The sequence below is a fragment of the Chiloscyllium punctatum genome, chromosome 1 (genome assembly GCF_047496795.1).
Source record: "Chiloscyllium punctatum isolate Juve2018m chromosome 1, sChiPun1.3, whole genome shotgun sequence".
NCBI classification, from domain to species: domain Eukaryota; kingdom Metazoa; phylum Chordata; class Chondrichthyes; order Orectolobiformes; family Hemiscylliidae; genus Chiloscyllium; species Chiloscyllium punctatum.
In genome coordinates, this window is record NC_092739.1 from 65,858,914 (window position 1) to 65,878,509 (window position 19,596).

The following is a 19,596-nucleotide window of genomic DNA, read 5'->3' on the forward strand; positions in this document are numbered from 1 at the left end:
CCTCCCTATCACCACAATCTCCTTTGCTTCCACAACAATGCAAGATATGTAATTCCTGTGGGCCACCAATGTAATCCTATTATGAAGATGTGTTATCTGAAATATTAACTTATAATATTGGCTGGACATGTATTTATAGATATTTCTTGAGATTTTTTTTGGAAAGATTGATAGATTCTTGTTGTCTAGAGGAATTAAGGGCTACGGGGAGAACGCTGGTAAGTGGAGCTGAAATGCGCATCAGCCATGATTGAATGGCGGAGTGGACTCGATGGGCCGAATGGCCTTACTTCCACTCCTATGTCTTATGGTCTTATAGTTACAACAGCACTGCATTAACGTATTGCATTAACAGAATATAAGCTGCTTGATGAGAGTCACTGAGTCTATGATCCTTTCAGAGACAGGTCTCCTACTTAGTTTGTGTGTGTAAAATACATTAGTTTCAGCCATAGACATAAGAGACAATCCACTGCAAAAACAATAGTTTTTTCCCTATCTCTTTCTCTAAAACCCCTTTTATCAAAGGGTGTTGAAAAACCATTAGAAACCCTCATCAGAATTGAGGGGTTCCTAAAAGTGAAAGCCAAATCTACACCACTCTGTCCAGAAAGAGAGAATTCAACTAGCCATAACACATCCAGGTATAAACTCCAGTGTCAATAGTTTGTGTTGAAAATAATTGTGGCTGCAGACTAGCATTTGGAAAATCTGCTTTGGACTGTTACTTTCTCTTAATAAACTTTGTAACCTTACTTATTTACTTTTGGTAACAATCACTTGTTTCTTTATTCACCTATGCTGAGACTGTTCTAATACTTAGTATTAGAACGCATGTTTATTTTTATTTGATATATGCTTAATAGAAGGCTCATTGGTGACTGTGCCTTTAATTATCGAGGCTCTAAGGTATTCCCTCGCTGCATCTTTGCACCTCTCTGCTTCTATTTTCTCCTTTAAGAAACTTATTAAAATCTATCAATTTGAGCAAGGTGTGGTCATTTGAACTACTTTCTGCTTAAACTGGTGTTAGCCTCTGTTTTATAACGCTGTTGTGAATAGTGAGGTAGCCCTTGCCTTCTGCTACTTACCTTTCAGCTATGTTCAGCTATCTACGAGTCCAACCTTTTTAAGTTATCAAGAGAACAGCAGCCTGTGATGTAATTTGAATTTAATAAATAAGAAAATAATCACCCCACCTGTGTGGTGTAATGTTTTGTCCTTGGTATTTTTCTTCTCTTGTGATATGTGCCATTAAAATTTGGGGATTTATTTTAGAAGTGGGTCACTTTGATTCAGTGATTACTAGACTGATGCTAGCCACATTCAGAGCGTGATGAACCTGTGGAATTCACTACCACAGAGAGGGCTGTCATGGTTGGTCAGTATATTCAGAGCTGAGATAGACTTTTAATTGGTCAGGGAATAGTGTGTTATGGGGAAAATGGAGGAAAGTGGAGTTGAGGGCCATCAGATTAACCATGATCTATTTGAATGGAGGAGCAGACTCCTTCAAGTCCAATATCTTATGGTCATAGGAGTGAGCACTTCAGGCTCTTCACCTTTCCCACTGTTTTCTTTATGCTTTCCCTGTTTCCCAGCCCCAACGATATTCACTTTTTTAAAAAAAAGTCCAAAAGAACTGTGGATGCTGTAAATCAGAAGCAAAAACAGAAATTGGAGAAGCTCAGCAGATCTGGCAGCATCTGTGGGGAGAAATCAGAGTTAACATTTCAGGTTGAGTGACCCTTCCTCAGAGTCTGTTCTAATCCTAATGCAACATTAACACCTCAGAAAATAAAATGTCTATTTGCCTTTGAAATGCTGAAACTGAAACCTGAACTTCCGTAGCACCTTGTAGTACAGTAACATATTTCAAGAGACTTCATATGACCTTGATCAAACAATATTTAACACTGAATCACATGGGATTTGTGGCCAATCACCAAACATTTGATCAAAAGGCATGTTTTCTACAGTACCTTAAATCTTAGGGCCTCAGCAACTGAAGGCCCCAAGATGAAGCCATTAAAATGGTAAGTGGAGGAGAGGCCACACTTGAAGTGCAGATACAACAGAAGGTTGGTGAGGCTGGAAGAGATCAAAGACATTGAGAGGGATGACACCATAGAGATAATTGAAAACAAGGGTGAGAATTTAAAAATCTCTGACCTTGGGTGTACAGAGGATGAAAGTTTGATGGACTTTATTTTTCCAGCATTTTCTCCTTATTTCTATTTTGACAATTTTGAATAAATATTCTAGGGAATGAGCAGGTGCTAATTAATGTCGAATGGGTATGAGTTAAAGCCAGGTGTTTAAATGACTACACAATAATGGGATAAAGAGATGGCAATAAATTCAGCCAGAAAGTAAGCCAGTTGTTCCATATGTCATTTCCCTAGTAACCTCTTGGTGGCAGTATTGTTTTTCCTATTGGTTCAAGTCAGTACACCTTTTATTTAGATTAGATTGCTTACAGTGTGGAAACAGGCCCTTCGGCCCAACAAGTCCACACCGCCCCGCCGAAGCGCAACCCACCCATACCCCTACATTTACCCCTTACCTAACACTACGGGAAATTTAGCATAGCCAGTTCACCTGGCCTACACATCTTTGGACTGTGGGAGGAAACTGGAGCACCCGGAGGAAACCCACGCAGACACTGGGAGAACGTACAAACTCCACACAGTCAATCACCTGAGGCAGAAGTTGAACCCGGGTCTCTAGCGCTGTGAGGCAGCAGTGCTAACCACTGTGCCGCCCATTTTCACCACCTGAGGTGAATTATTGAATGAAAGACCTTGTCGCTAGGACATTTATTTTCTGTGCTGTGTATTTTGTCTGATTTTCTTGTTAAACCAAACCTTCAGTTGTAACAGTCAGATACCCCAGCAGATGTAGTTTTCAGAACTTGCATTTCCACTGCTTGGGGGGGGGGGGGGGGGGCATGGGTGTGTGGTTGGAGGGCGCGGTGCATATTTGGGAAATTTACAACTGAACTTCACCTTTTTTAGGCAACTGTTTTAACTTGAACTACTTACTTGACGATCTTCATCTCTTACTTGGTTAATCTCTGCTTTTAGTTTGGGCAAATCAAATGGAAGGATAAATTGGAGCAGTGTTTTTTTTTTCACACGTTGATTCTGTTCCCCCTCCTATAATCGTTTTTTCTAAAATGTATCGTGTGTGAATGGCTGCAAAGGTGACAGCTTTAACGTGTTACAGTGTTGTTCACACTGCTGGCAGTAAGCAAGCCAACATGTGTGAGAATCACCCATCCCATTTCAAAAGGTAAGTTTCCTGCTCAGTCATAAGGGTTTGCAAAACTGTGAACTAGAATGTACCAATGTGGGACTAGAAATGTTATTTTCAGAGAGAGAATGTGAATGACCCTATTAGCATTTAAAGCAGGAGCTGGGCCTTAATGTTTTTCCTTCCTTCGCCTCCACCTCCTTTCAGCTCCTAGACATTTATTCAGAGTTAGCGAAAGTGGATACTGCAGATGCTGGAGATCAGAGTCAAGATTAGAGTGGTGCTGGAAATGCACAGCAGGTCAGGCAGTATCCGAGGAGCAAGAAAAATCGACATTTTGGGCAAAAGCCCTTCATCAGGAAACCTGGATTCCTGATGAAGGGCCCTTGCCCAAAAAATCAATTTTCCTGTTCCTCCGACGCTGCCTGACCTGCTGTATATTTCCAGCATTGCTCTAATCTTTATTCAGAGTTGTCCTTTTGTCTTAGACAAGCCAAAGAGCCTCAGTCTGCCCCTCTCCCATCTGCCTGCTTACTGTTACTGGCTGCTGAGCAGTCAGCCTTTAGTCAGCAGGAGTGCTCTTGCTTCAGAGTCAGACCTTTCTAGGATCAAACTCCACTCCTGAGATTGCAGCATGGGAACTGTGTGGAGGTGCTGTCTTTTGATGAGATGGGAAGTTAAGGACCCTCCTTCCTTCGAGGTTGGATAAGAAAATACCATGACATTACCCATAAAAACAGGAGAGCTCTCTCAAGGTCCAGGCCCATATTAATTGTTCAACCGTGACCATGTTTATGTAGAATCTGAAATAGAAATGGGTTATTTTGCCTGACTGACTGATTGGTGTTTGCCCTCCACTCATCCACTTCAATGAGCTCTTCCTTTTCTGCTTTCCTTCCCTCCTACAAAAGTCTCCCCTCAAGTGTATCAACACTTCCGTTCTATGTGGCAAACTCCCCCATTCTCACTACTGTTTATGAAGGCATTCCCTTAAAATCTTTTGTTTGAAGGGTTACTGTTGAATGCCAACCCAAAGTTTCAAATTCTCACCTCTTTTTTGATGACTACCCTGCCCTATCTCAGCAAGACTTGCTGGTCAGCTACCGTCCAGGCACTTCTTCCCCACTTCTCCCTTTGATTATCTGATTAACTGAGAGATTTTGGTGTTTGGTCTTGACAGAGCTGACATAATTTGCATTTTTCCAGTTGTATTGATAAGCAATGACATGTTAATGGTAAATAATGTGGTTTTAAAATACTTGCTATTGTGCAAATGCAAAGGCAAACCAAACTGAAACAAAAATATTTTGAAAGATTAAAGATTCTCAGTAATGTCAAAGCCTGGTCATGTGAGGATTTGTGGGAAACTAAAACTTCCAAATGTTAAAAATGTTATTCGAGAAGAGCATAGCGCAACATAATGACTCATGGAAGTAACATTATCTAGTTGCATTCAGAGCCAACGAAACATTCTCCAGGACAGATTTAAAGGGGCTTTGAGGCAATGATAGAGATACAAGTATGTCGCACAAGATCCTCCATCTTGTAGATAAATGCTCAACTGCAGAATTGTTTTCTGGTTAATGGGTAAATTATTAATAAGATGGATCAGGCTGCATCATCCTTGTCAGATAAAGGAATCCTTAATAGATTAGACTGACACACAACGGGTGATACTTTTCAAGGGCTCATTAAGAAATGTGACATGTACGGATATTGGGACATTGATAGGTTGTTTCTCGTTGTGGGACAGTCGAGGTCCAGAGGCATAAACTCGGAATCACCCATTGAAACAGATGTGGAAGATTTTTTTTTCTCAGAGGGTGTGGAATTTTTGTTTACTGCAGAGAGCCATGGAGGTTGGATGCTTAAGTGTGTTCAAGGTTAAGGTAGACAGATCCCCAATCATTCAGGCAATCGAGGATTATGGGTAATAAAGCAGGAAAGTGGGATTGAGGATTCTGCAACCATGTGACCATTGTGGACGGTTGTGGGTGCCACATGAAAGGGAAGCTGTGTATGCATTGAAAAGGGTGCAGACGGATTTACAAAATATAATACCAGGAATGAGGATCGATTGAAGAAGTTGGAATCATTCTCCTTGGTGACCCGAAGGCTGAGAGAAGTCACATGTAGGGCTGGATAGAGAAGCTAGGGAGAAGCTGTTCCTGCACGTAAAAGGAGAAAAGAACGAGAGGACTTGGATGATGTACAACTGAAGCAAAGGTGATTTGAGAAAAGACTGTTCTTCACACATGAGTAGTTAGGATAGGGAATGCACAACCTAGGAAATGTCGTAGAGGGTACTGGATGATTATATGGATGGAAATAGGGTGCAGGGAAATGAGAAAAGGTCAGGAGATGGCATTCGGTAATGGAACTGGTGCAGGCACAATGGGCTGAATGGCCTTCTGCTGCTGTGATTTAATTGAATGACGGATTGGAATCAATGGGCTGAATGGCCCACTACTTCTCCTGGGTCTTATGTGCTAAGTGAGCACTTTGCTTAAATCTCGAATAACTTGGCGTGAGCCAGTGGCCTCAAAACTCAGCTGTATTACATCACTGTCGCTGGCACTACAAGTGCCTGATGGTCACATGTTAGTGAGAACATTTTTGATGCAGTATGCCCTGACTGTAAAGAGACTTCAAGGGATTTAAGAGGACATTGTTACTATTTAAATGTTCTGGCATATGGGGGAAAAGACAGGTATTTGGCACTAGGTTTAAAATGTTTGCTGGTACATAAATGATGAGTCAAATGGTCTCTTGCACTGCAACAGTGTACTGTGTTTGTAACTATTGCTACCATATATCCAAAATGTACAGCATGCACAGATAATGAGGTTACTGGTTTGGTACATCAGCTCCTTTTAAAACACCATTGTATAAGCTCACCCCACCCACATCCACCCCCACCCCACCCCCAAGACACTGGCTGGCTCAACATGCCTTCAGTGCCATGCAGCCCCCACCCACATTCACTATATGTTCCCTCTGTTGCCTCCAGCAACCCCGGATTAGAGTTCAGTCCAGGCAAATGTGAGGTGATGCATTTTGGGAAGTCTAATTAAAGAGCAAACTATACAGCAAACGGAAGAAACTTGGGAAAAGTTGATGAGCAGAGAGATCTGGGAGTTTAGGTCCATTGTACCCTGAAAGTAGCTGCACAGGTGGGTAGAGTGGTCAAAAAGGCATATGGTATGCTTGCCTTCATTGGGCGGGGTTTTGAGTATAAGAGCTGGCCGGTCATGTTAAGTGTACAAGACTTTGGTTCGGCCACATTTAGAATACTGTGTACAGTTCTGGTAGCCACATTACCAAAAGGATGCGGATGCTTTGGAGAGGGTGCAGAGAAGGTTTACGAGGATGTTGCCTGGAATGGAAGGTGCTAGCTATGAAGAGAGGTTGAGGAGGTTAGGATCCTTTCCTTTAGAAAACAGGGGATTGAGGTGGGGCCTGCTTGAGGCCTACAAAACCATGACAACAGGGTGAATACAGAGAAGCTTTTTACCAGGGTGAGGGATTCAATAACGAGAGGTCACGCGTTCATGGTGAGAGGAGAAAAGTTTAAGGGGGATACACGTGGAAAATGCTTTACACTGAGAGTGGAAGGTGCCTGCAATGCGTTGCCAGCAGAAGTGATTGAGGCAGGCACGATAGATTCATTTTAGGTGCGTCAGGACAGATGCATGAATAGGTGGGGAGCAGAGGGATACAGATCCTTAGGAATTGGGCAATAGGTTTAGACTGTGGATTTGGATCAGCACAGGCTTGGAACGCCGACGGGCCTGTTCCTGGCTGTAAATTTTCTTTGTTTTTCTTTGTTCTTTAGCACCTGGTCCTTGAAATACATACATGGTCCTCACTGGTGCTAAGCTGTAAGCGAGGTGCTTTTGACATGTTCTTGTGATTGCAGAGTTAGTCAGTGCATAATATTGTGTTGGTTGGAGGAATTTTGCAAACCATTCAGGGTCACCAGCAAGTGGTGCTCTATTTGTGATGAGGATGTGTGAGGAACCGGCAGGGCAAGTCAGAGGACAGTCTACTTCAGCAATGTCCCCTCCCAGGCTGACGGCAAGATACCCTGGGCAGCAGGGAGAGAGGAGAAGCAGAACACAGAGGCAAAAGTAGGAAAACACTCAATTAAAAGGACAACCCTCCCCTCCCCCACCACCACCACCCCAAGGGCCTTCAGAAAGCACTTCTTCTGTCTCAGCCTGAGCCAGTGGAATTCTGAGGTGACTGCACTTCACCGAGCATGAGATACCGGACCTTTACCATCCTGTACCACCCAGCTGACAGCCACGTAACAGGGTGTGGGCACCCTGCAAGATCACTGTGGCACTGTATTTCTAAATCAGTGATGCTTTAAATCATTAGCAATGTCAGAGTCACAATCGTTGTTTATCCCGAAGGTTACAGAGCTCCCATATGGAATGGGAGGGAACGTCTCCAACCATTCAGGGAGAACAAAGCATCATTTTTTCCAGATTGGCAGGATTCACAGTGACACAGTGTACAAACTAGTGCCCGCCCATGCCTGTGTCCCACACATTGATAGAGGGATGTGGAATTCAATACCGTAGGAAGTAGGTTAGGCCAAAACAATGTTTTCAAGGAGGAGGTGGGTATAACTTTTAGTAAGGGGAGGGCAGGATTTAGGGTATTGAGTTAAATAATCAGCCACAATCATATTGAATGGTGGACCAGGCTCGAGGGGCTGAATGGCCTACTCCTGCTCCTATCTTCTGTGTCAACAGCAAGGGCTTCTATTGATCTGCAACTGGTGTGAGTTCATGCTTAAATGATTCTCTTAGTGCATGCCCATGCTCCTGGCAGCAAACAAGCCGCACTCATTCTCCACCAGGCCGATGTACCTGCCATCTTTGACTCTCCATGGAGAACTCCTGGCCTATAGTGAGATAACAAGGGATGACCATTCTGTGCCTAACCAATCACATCCCAGCACCACTGGGCAATGTATAGACACTGCACTTACAGTGAGAGCCTTACAACCACCAAGAGTATCTTGGAGCAAACTATCCATGACTCCTTTGCTTAGGATTGACTGTCTCATCCGACTTGGTTTCCACTGAATCTTATCCCCAGCATGTCGTATAAATCCCAATTTGTTTAATCCATTTATTATGCCCTAGTTGCAAAAAAAATCCAAAATAAAAGCTACCAATAAAACGTAACCTTTCCATAACATTAGCCAACGATGCTAACAAACTGAACCGTTTACCCTCCTGTACTGCATGTGGTGCCTTGACCTGTCCCAATGCTGTACACAGCGCTACCCCAGTGGCTGAAGCAGAGTTGATGGAGTGCTCTTGATTTTTAGTGAGGATGGGGGGTGTTGTTGAGGAAGATTGCAAATGTCCTCTCCACTGGTCTGGCTGCAGACTTGTTAGCCATCAAGTTTCAATATTAAAGTTGTAACATGTTTAACAACAACAACAATCAAGACTGCATCTAACTTGAAACATCTCATGGATGCAAGGCTTCACCCCAAACACTAAGCATTTTGGCAAAGAAGCATCAGCTTCTGAAGGAAGGAACCAATTCACCAAAGAGGTTTGTGCTTCACTGGAACTTGGAGGGGAGTGCCTACCCTGCCAGGTACACATCTCTTTTCAATAGTAGCTGAGTTTTTGGCCAACCCAGCACTAAGTGGAGCACTGCATCTGACTTGTGCACATTCAGAATTAGTGTTCTGAACTCTATTCTTGCAGAGGATCACAGATTTACTACTGAGTGAGAGGTCTGTGAAATATCAGCACATAATCATAAATTAAGTTTGATGGAGAACTGACAAATTTGAACATTTGACACAAGAAGCATTCAGCATTGCAGTTTATGGGCAACGCAGTCTAAACTTTATTATTTAACTTTTCTTGCTAGATAGGCAACATTTTTCTTAGTTTAAACTCCCTCTCTTTTGCTAACCAGTGTGAGAACCATGTTGAATGTATATCAAGGGCTGTGTTTGGCATGATGGCCAAATGGGTGCCACTGAGCATGTGCAGATGAGCATCGCAGCCATTTTGAATGGCTCCCTATCTCTGGGATTGGGAACAAACAAACACTGAGACTGACATATTGTCAAGTTTGTGAACACACTTGCTTCTTGCTTTGAGCTATCAAGATTACATAATGATCATTGTCCAGCAGGCCGGGATGTTAATAAGTATTCATGGTATATTAAGGAGTAGAAAATAGGTGTGCCAGAGTCCTGAAAGGTTCTGAAAACTTAATAGTGAAGCTTTAACCCTACGTCAGGAAATGGAGTTTTTTATCCCCTAACCCAGTTAGGTTTCCCAGCCTGCTCTTCCTAAAAGCTTTGGGTAAGTCAGGAACAGTCCACCTACTGTGACCAGTTTTGGGACGGTCATAGCAGGAGATACTGAGGATTTGGAAAAGGAACAGATGCTGGCTACAAAATTGATTTTGTTCAAACACATCAGTAAGAAGCTAGGATGTGGGTGTGTATACTTTTGTGAAAACCATACATCCAGAGGCAATTGAGAAATATTGAAAAATCTAAGTGTGTTCAAAGGGATTTTTTTTTTTAAAAGATGGATGTATAGTTTAGAGAGCTCCATGGAGTACAAGCACAAATTTTGCAAGGGCATAACTGAATTGGGCACCCCAGTCATTTTTACCCAGAAAGTAGGTGTATTAAAACCTTGTCCTTTCTGCAGTGAATCCCAGTTCACAATATTCCTTTGTGAGAGAGGTTTCGTTCATACCATTTACAGAAGTGGTCATCTTGTACATGGAGTATTGTACTGCCTCATGAAAAGCAGAGTCAAGTGATCTTCTGAGCTAGTTTTGGTTGCCTAAAGGACTTGAAGGAAAAAAATTCCATAGTTTATTTTTCCTTTTTATAGGCTTTATTTTTCATGTGATTATTTGCCTTTACCAGGAGTTTATATAGCTCCAGGTGGGTAGGGAATGCTTCTACTGTAGGGCACATGGAGCAGTTAGACAAAAAGGGTTGAGACAAGAAAAGACTATTAAGGTAGAGGAGGATTGGTAGTTAGAGAGTTAACAAAGCTGGCACGCCGTATGTATTCAAAGTCGTGAGATAGATTGAGTGAAGACTTGGCATGTATTAGACAGCTTTCCTGGAACTTGGATTTGGCTGTCTTTCTGTTTGTAGTAAAACAATGTCACTATAGTGTTGGCAGGAAATTACAATTCAAGTTTAAAAAGAAAGTCCAGCCATGAACGAATCTGCAGAGATCTCGTTTTACAGGTTATAACCAAAGTGGACCTGGGAGGATGTTTTTCCTGTTGTTTTTGTTGTTGTTCTGAGGAAGGGTTAGTGCAAATTTGAGCTGGGTGAAAGATTAAAAATTCCACAGCGCTCGTGCCCATTCTAATCTCTCCACTATCAAGGCTTTGTCATGCTACTCGGAATCTCTGCTTGTTTTGACATAGAAACATTTTGTGCATGTTACAATGATTTTAATCTTGCGATTCAGATATAAAAGAGAATGTTTTCTTTTTAACCATATTATGTTGACTACTTTGAAAATCACCCAGCTGCATATGAAAATCACCTGCAAGTGCAGCATTCAGTGCCACCTAAACCTATGCAAGATGTGTCTGACTCCATTTCAGTCTATGCTGAATTATTTCCTAGCCCAAATACAGCTCTTTAGTTGATCCCAGCACTCCTGGTTTAGATAGAGAAGAAGGTTGTTAGAGTTGATTTTGTGTTGCTAATGAGTATTTTTTTCTGATCTTGCTTAAACGTGCGCTTGTGTGGAAGAGAGTTCCAGACTGATTTGGTGCAGCTATGATGCCCCCAAAGTTAAATAGCGATCAACCATTTTTAATGTAAACTCTTAAAACTTGGTGGAGGAAAGGAGAAATAAATTGGATAACCGATAGTTTCTCCAGATTTTATAACAGTAAAACGCATGGCTTGCAGCAAAGGAATAAGGGTTCCTGAAGAAGGGTTACGCCTGAAATGCTGACTTCTCCACCTCCTGATGCTGCCTGGCTTGCTGTGTTCTTCCAGCCTCTTGCCTGTCTGTGAGGAAAGGAAAAGCATTAAAGCTACAAAACTAACTCTCTGCCTGTTTTACTTACTCCAGCATCTCCTCCATAGAAAGGCCAGTCTTGTGCACTCTGTATTCATATCCCATAATAAAATTTATCAAATTGCTTTATTTCTAAGAAAGCTGACACGCATGTTTTTTTTTTAAACTTCATGAATAGGAATTAGGAAGTGCTAGTTTAATAGTTCCCACCGGAATATCTGGTGAATAAGTGAGAGTTCAGTATTTGTTTTTTTTCACAACTGCTGTCTGCTCCAACAAAGGGTGCTACTTGTCTTGCTGGGATGACTTCACCTCACTCAAAAATTGCAATTAGTGTTCTTGTATAATTTGTTATCCTTTACTTAAATTTTGAGTATTTAGTGCAAGGGGTTTATGAATAAATTGATAATTGTGATCGAAAACAAAAAAAAAACAGAAATTGCAGGAAAAAGTTCAGCAGATCTAACAGCACCTGTGGATAGAAATCAGTTAACATTTCAAAGTGTTAACTCTGCTTTCTGTCTGCAGATGCTGCCAGACCTGAGTTTTTCAAGCAATTTCTGTTTTTTTATTTCCAGCATTGGCAGTTCTTTGGTTGTTTGAAAATTGTGATAATATATTTCACAGCTAGATATTTGTCTATCTTCAATTGTATTTTGAGTTTCCTGGCAGTCCACAAAATACATGAGAGAATATTCTTGCGTCAGTTTCCCATTTGTTTCGACATTTCTTTTACTAGCTTACTTGAAAATGATGCATGTTGAAATAAAAATTGATCATTGACAAAAGGCCATAAGAAAACTAATTCTTGCACTTAAGCGACAAATGCTTTTCAAAGAAAAATATATCAAAAGATCATTTTGTAGTTTTCCAAATTTTGGTTTGTCATAGTTGCTGTGCTATGCACTGTATGATCTTTGTTACAGATTTTGTTTGTTTTCTTGTTAAATGCCGAACGATAACTGATGTTGTTATTTCAAGCATCACTTCGGGATCATTGTTTGAAGAGGAGACTGTAGTCTAACAGACAGGCTGTTGAATGTGGAGGTGAAAAGGCCTAGATTAAACAATTCAAAATTTGTTCCTTGAACTAGCTATTTCTGTCCTGTTTACTTGCATTCAGCTCAGTTTGTTCTGTGGTTTGTAGTGTGCACTCCACCCTCATGAATTGTGACTCAATAAATAGGTTGGATATAAGTTGAGAAAAGGCTTGCCTACATTACCAGTTACTCTGTTTGCACTTTTCCTCCTCTTAGACATCTACCTACTTAACCTTGCTATCAGAAATTATCTGTTGCTCAGTCAGATGACTGATTTAATGTCTGTACTGTAGGCAGAATCTAATGAATCTGTGTGCCAGCAAATCTGCATGTGTATGTTTTTTGTCTTATGAAGGAGGTGCTTTTAAAGTTTATTTCACAGACCTGTTGATGCAGCTAGCTTATTCTGATGATCTTGAATGTAAGTTGAACTTGCTATTATCAATGAAACCATATTATCTTTGACTAAATGTCAGACATTTATGGATCCACAGATTGTCATGCAAAAAACAGACTTCCTTCATATTGCAATATTAGAACTGTTCGCAATTTTGAACACGTCAATAAGGTCATCTCTCTTAATTTGATTGCTCCAAGGGCAATAAGCTAAATTTCTCTAGTCTTTCCTAGTATCTAAAATACCTCGTTCTTGCTATCATTATGGTAAATCTTCTTTGAACTCTGTCCAGGCTTTACCATTTTTCCGGAAATAAAGTGCCCACGATTGAACTGAAATATGGTCTGACTAATGGTTTGTAAAGGTGCATAATCACTCCCTTGCTTTCGTGTCCTATGCATCTACTTATAAACCCAGGGGTTCTATAATCCTTCTTAACAAATATTTCAACTTGCCTGGTCACATTCAAGACTTGTGTATATGAACCCTGAGGTCCCTCTGTTCCAGTATTCCCCCTCAAAGCTACACCATTGATCCTATATCGTCTGTCCATGTTTCTATTGCCAAAATGCATGGCCTCTAATTTCTCTGCATTGAGTTTCACTTGCCAGATGTCTGCCCATTTGGCCAATTTGTCAATGTCCCTCTTAAGTCACTTATCATCATCTTCACAACTCACTATTCTCCCTAGCTTAGTATCTGTTGCAAATTTACGGATTTTTTCCGTCAACACCCATCTCCAAATTGTTCATATAGAACAAAAAAGCAAGGGCCCCAACACCGACCCTTGGGGATCACCACTTCTAACTTGTTTCCAGTTTGAGAATTGCCCATCAATATGTAGCCTTTGTTTCCTATCTTTTCGTTAACATCTAATCCATGCTGCCAAGGTCCCATCAAACACAAACATTTCTAATTTGCTAACCAACATGCCGTGTGATATCGTATCAATGCTTTCTGAAAGTCCAAATATACACCATCCACAGCGCTACCTCATCTACTGTCCATGTCACTTTGCCAAAGAACTCAAATTTACTAACATGACCTGCCCTGGACAAAGCCATGTTGACTATCTAGTATTAACCTCCCAAAGTATACATTTATCTTTTCCCGTATTATGGCCTCCGTCAGTTTTCCCCACTGTTGATATCAAACTGAGAGGTCTGTAGTTTCCTGGGTTATCCTTTTTCCCGTTTCTTGAATGACAATGTCAAATTTACATTCCTCCCATACCCCAGGACAAGTGTAGTCACTTATAATTGATGTAAGCAATCAGTCCCCACATAAAATGGTATACAATTATTGCAAGTGGATACGAACAGTAGAAAAAGGGTCATTTAGTGCAATGGAATAGGAATATCAAGTAGTCATGTTTCGTTTCTGTTACACGGGGCTTGGTGCTCGTGAAGTACTTTGGAAGCATTGGTCTCCTTTTTAAAGAAACGATGGTTTGAAAGCAGAAGAAATCTTACTCGATTGTGGTAAGGGTTTGTTTTATGATGTAAAGTTGGACAGGCTGGGTTTAAGAATGAGATGATCCTTTTGAAACATGACAAACCCTTAGGAGACTTGAAAGTGTAAATGCTGAAAGGATATTTTGCCTAGTAAGAGAAACTAAAATGAAGGGACACAGTTTAGAAATGAGGAGTTTTCCATTTTAGTCAAAGATGGGGATGCATTTCTCCAGAGGTTTGTGACACTTTGGAATCAGAACAGTGGAGTCAAAACTCTTGAACATTTTTTTAGGCAGAGATAGATTCTTGACTGACAAGGGAGTCAGAGTATCAGGAAGAAGGCAGGATTGTAAGGTTGAGGCAAAAATTAGATCAGCCATAATCTTTATTGAATCCTATAGCAAGCATGAGAAGCCAAGTGGTCTACTGTTTGCTAACTTGTGTCATCTTAAGCAAATAGCTGAATTGTCCAAAATATGAAGATCAGGAAAAGCTCTATTTCAATTCACCAATGTTAAGATAATTGATGAAAAAGGAATACCTTGATACTTATGCTGTAAGATTTTATAGACTTAATACTGTTTATAACTTATATATTTTCCCCGTCCTCCCTCACCAATGCTCCTATTGTTGCTTCAGTGCCCTGATTGTTCCCTCTCCTTGTGACCTTCTCCAGACCCTGCAACCCATGAGCTCTTCCACGTGAAAGGTGGATCTCCAATCCTGCCTTGAGCATGCTCCCCATCATTTTACCACCCTCATTCGAGCTTGTCAATCAGCAAGCTGCTCTTTAGCCACTGAGCTCTCAAACCATTCCCTGTGCCCCTTCACTCTGCTCCCACCTTTTTCCACACCTTCAAACCCAGCCTTTTAACCAAGCTTTGGGCTGACTTTCCAAGCAACATGTTCTTTGGCGTAATGTCCATCGTTTCATTATTTGAATGACTGAGGGATAATTTTCAAGTTAAAAGTGCGAAGTAAATTCAAGTTGTTAATCTCATGAATGTGGTTACTACTCTACAATCAGATTGTGACAGTCACTGGCTTGTTTAATACACGTAAGACAGCCAAAATAAATTCAATAATTTGACTGTAGTCAACCTAGGAATTGGTAATTAAGGCTTCAGTAATGATTTCTGCCTGGGTCCTTCGACACTTGTAGTTTAAAAAGCTTTGGATCGTTGCAAGTTCCATCAGTCTCTCGATAGGCCTTATTGTACAACACACAGCTTGCATTTTGGGATCCTTCTGTATTCTCCAAGTTCTGTCAGAAAACTGCTAAATTAACGACCGGCTCAGTGGTTAGCACTGCTGCCTCACAGTGCCAGGGACCCAGGTTTGATTCCAGCCTCAGGTGACTCTCTGTGTGGAGTTTGCACCTTCTCCCAGTGTCTGCGTGGGTTTCCTCCGGGTGCTCTGGTTTCCTCCCACAGTCCAAAGTTGTGCAGGTTCAGTGATTTGGCCATGGGAAATTGTTCATTGTGTTAGGTGCATTAGTCAGAAGGAGAGTCGGTGTGGATTTGTTGAGCTGAAGGGCCTGTTTCCACACTGTAGGGATTCTAGTCTAAGTTCTTTTCGCTGATTCAGATGGCTAATTGTATCTTGTATCAAAGGCAGCACACAATGGAAAAGCAACTGCTGCATATCATTTCATTGAAATTATCATTTAACAACTGGGAAAAGATAGTTAAAGTAACATGTTAATTCAGAATACAAATAAAGCTTTTGTGCAAGTTTATTTTTGTATAAAATGTTATTTTTCTCTCCTACCCCACCCACTGAAACTTGAAGGAAGCCAGGACCATACCCTTATCATTCACCACAGTGGTTAAGTGGTTTAATAATATAACACATGAAATGGGTTGCATGTAACTAAATTAGATAAAATTTTGTTAATTTCTTTTGTTTATTTATTTGTTTGTGTTATTGCCTCCTGCCAGCCATATTAACTATTTCAGAACAGAGACAAGTTGGTAGAATTTGGATTTTTCTGATTGGTCGACAGTTAATTATTCAGATATGCACCGCTGCCAGAGCTGTTGTCTGAATGGGTTTATCTGAATGGTCAGTGAAGAAACTCTGGTAGTTTGTTTTATGCAACAATATTTAGAAATTTTCTCCCCTTGCCATTGTTTTAAAATTGAAATATTTCTTGAGGTATAAACCAAATGCTGCATTAGGTTGTGGTTCAAGGGCGTGCAAGGCAGCAGAGAGGGCTGTGTTTTCTGTGGGTGTTAACCCTTTCACTTGCTAGTTGCAATTTCACAGAACCTCCCAATATAGTGTGAAGTTCTTTTGTTTTTAGCTATTGGTGTCTTTGCATATTGATAAAATTACCATTTGCATTATTGTTTTCCTTCGCGTTTCATTTAGGCCATTTTAAGCAGTTGTGAAACTTTACAAATTAAACAGTGTTACACGGGAAATGTTTAAATAGGCCTGTTATCTTGACCTATCTTTCGAAAACATTTTAGAATGTACAATTATGAATCAGTTTTAACTAGCCTTTTGGTTAAATGCGACACATACTGCACCCCATCAATTTTGCCAGTTTGCAAGTATGCCCCTCATTATGTTTGGCAATTCAAATAATATAATTGCCTGTGCTGTGACTTGCCATTTTGTCAAATGGAAAGTCATTTTGCAGCACACCTTATTAATGTTTACAATGTATGGAATAAAATTGATTTGTGCTTCCAATTAAACCTGTTGGACTATAACCTGGTGTTGTGATTTTTAACTTGGAACAAAATTGTATGAGTACATACTTTCTCTTATAAAATAAGAGTATTACCTTCACACTTGTGGTTTTGGCTAAGAATCCTTTAAAAAATCATTCTCAATAATTTATGCAACTCAAAAGGAAGAGCGGTCCTAATACTAAACCCTGGGGAACATTAGTATTTCACTCAAACCTGAAGAATAAGAGTTCATCACTACTTTCTGCTTTCTGTACATTGGCCAACATGGTTAGCCACATTGTCACTTTCTATTTAATCTCCTGAGCTTCAATTTTAATGACTACTCCATCAGACAGTATTTTGTTAAAACTCTTTTCAAAATATATGAACTAGGGAAGTTTTACCTGTAGACAAATTGACTCAAACCAGTCCTTGTTCAAGATTATACTTCTTGCTAGTTCTTGATTCTTGGTCAACTCAAGTACAATTAATAAGCCATGCACCTTTTAATGTAGTCATTTGAGTGAGCCTGTTTGAGATGCTTTTTATGATTTCAACAATCGAAAAGCAGTTAAATGAGAATGCATTGCCAAAACTTTTGTCCTGAGAATTTTTTAAATTTTTGGGATCTGCATTAAAGCTCTACCACAATCTCGGTCACAGGACACCACCAATGTATTACATTTAAGTATAATATATTGCCAAACATTATCAATGTTACTGATATTGGGAGAATTCTGAGCCATTAGGTCCAGAATATAATCAGTTGTAAATAAGCTTGCCACAAAATGAGATATTGTTGGGTTTGGATTTTGCCTGTCCTGTCTCCTACAGGTGGCACTATTGTCAGCTGTGTAGAAGCAAGTCTGGCGTTCTTTCTGTAAGCGTCTGTGATTCTGTGATATGAAAAATTGCTAGTGTATTTTTCTGTGCATCTGACCTACAAATTAATGTTCAGTATTGAATCAGCAAAAATGAGCAGACAGGTTGTATGATGCATCTGAATGTGGATAATGAGGTAGTGTGACTAGTCTGACAATGGTTTCAAAGTATAGTGTGTCAAAATACCCTGACTGGATCATGTTACAGGCTAACCACTCACAAAGGGGTGACTGTGCTTTACAGTGAGGCAATACTGTTCATATTGTTTCTTTTAAATTCCTTCCTTGATACCTTCAGTATATTGTAACTTTATTCTTTGCATTGGACATTGTACATTGTTTATCTTCTTTGAAATGACGCATCAATATAGGTGATTATTACTGTGAGGGAGTGACTTGATGGATTGTGAGCAACTCCTGCAGTTTCACCTGATGATGTGGAAAGCAGTGATTTATAGCTGCGTGAACCATCATTCTTTGACAATGTGTCGGGTGAAGCGTACACTGTGGCGTCCTTTGTTTAAAATTGAAAATGAAATCTTTTGATTTTTTTTAACCAACAAATCATTCACATGCAAACTATAATATGCAAAACAGCTTATCTAAATTCATAGAACTGTTCCAGTTCAGCCCATTGTGCATGCATCAGTCCTGATACCTAATGCCAATTTCCTGCATTTTCCCCATATTCTTGCACACTACTTTTACCCAAATCATCATCCGATCCCTCAATCCTGACCCCTGGGGAACTCCACAACAAACCTTCCTCCAACCTGAAACTTATGCATTGACTATGACGGTTTCCTCTCACTCAGCCAGTTTTATATCCATGTTCTTACCGACTCTATTCTTGCCATGAGCTATAACTTTCTTCACAAGTCTGTTGTGAGGCAATGTCTTCAAGCCCACATATGCCACATTAACAGCATAACCCTCATGTACCCGTGTTGTTACCTCTTCAAAAACCTTCAGCCAGTTGCTGAAATGTGATTTCTCCTTTAGAACTCTCCCTCATTCTGAATTCACCAATTGACTCTATGCTACTACCATGTGATCATTAATAATATAATTGAAATAAATGTTGTAATTGACTTCAGCATTTTGCTAAGAATGCTGTGATAAGTACATGTACCATTTAAATATGAGGCAGAGATTTAAGATAATTAGCTAAAGGATGGGGGTAAGTGAGGTGCCAGAGAGGCCATACCTGGAGTAGTGTGGACAGTTTTAGTCTCCTTATTGGTACTGGAGGGATGCAGAGGAGGTTCACTTTGTTAATTCCAGAGTTGAGAGGGTTAGTTTATGAGGAGGAGTTGAGTAGACTGGGACAATACTCATTACAGCATATAAAATTATGAAGCGAATAGGTAAGATAGAAGCAGGGAGATTGTTTCCTCTGGCAGGTGGTAACTAGAAAGAGGGAGCATAGCCTTTAAAATAAGGGGGAGCAGATCTAGGACTGAGTTGAGGAAGAACTTCTTCACCCAAGAGGTTGTAAATCTGTGGAATTCCCTGCCCAGTGAAGCAGTTGAATCTACCTCGTTGAATGTTTTTTTTAGATTAGATTAGATTAGATTACCTACAGTGTGGAAACAGGCCCTTCGGCCCAACAAGTCCACACCGCCCCGCCGAAGCGTAACCCACCCATACCCCTACATCTACATCTAGATCTACCCCTTACCTAACACTACGGGCAATTTAGCATGGCCAATTCACCTGACCTGCACATCTTTGGACTGTGGGAGGAAACCGGAGCACCCGAAGGAAACCCATGCAGACACGGGGAGAACGTACACACAGATTTTCAAAGAATAAAGAAATGATGAAGGGC

The 19,596-nt window shown here is 40.6% G+C and overlaps 1 protein-coding gene and 1 long non-coding RNA gene across 7 annotated transcripts in view; one reads left to right on the forward strand and one right to left on the reverse strand.

Annotated features, from left to right (window-relative positions):
* The window catches only part of tbc1d1 (TBC1 (tre-2/USP6, BUB2, cdc16) domain family, member 1), a 292,458-nt gene that overhangs the window by 192,597 nt on the left and 80,265 nt on the right, over positions 1–19,596 (forward strand). The gene's annotated exons all lie outside the window — the stretch shown is intronic.
* The window catches only part of LOC140472258 (uncharacterized), a 36,108-nt gene continuing 27,322 nt past the window's right edge, over positions 10,811–19,596 (reverse strand). For both annotated transcript variants that reach the window (XR_011957569.1, XR_011957529.1), the window contains exon 3: positions 10,811–11,302. This is a non-coding gene — a long non-coding RNA (uncharacterized lncRNA). The remainder of the gene's footprint in view (positions 11,303–19,596) is intronic.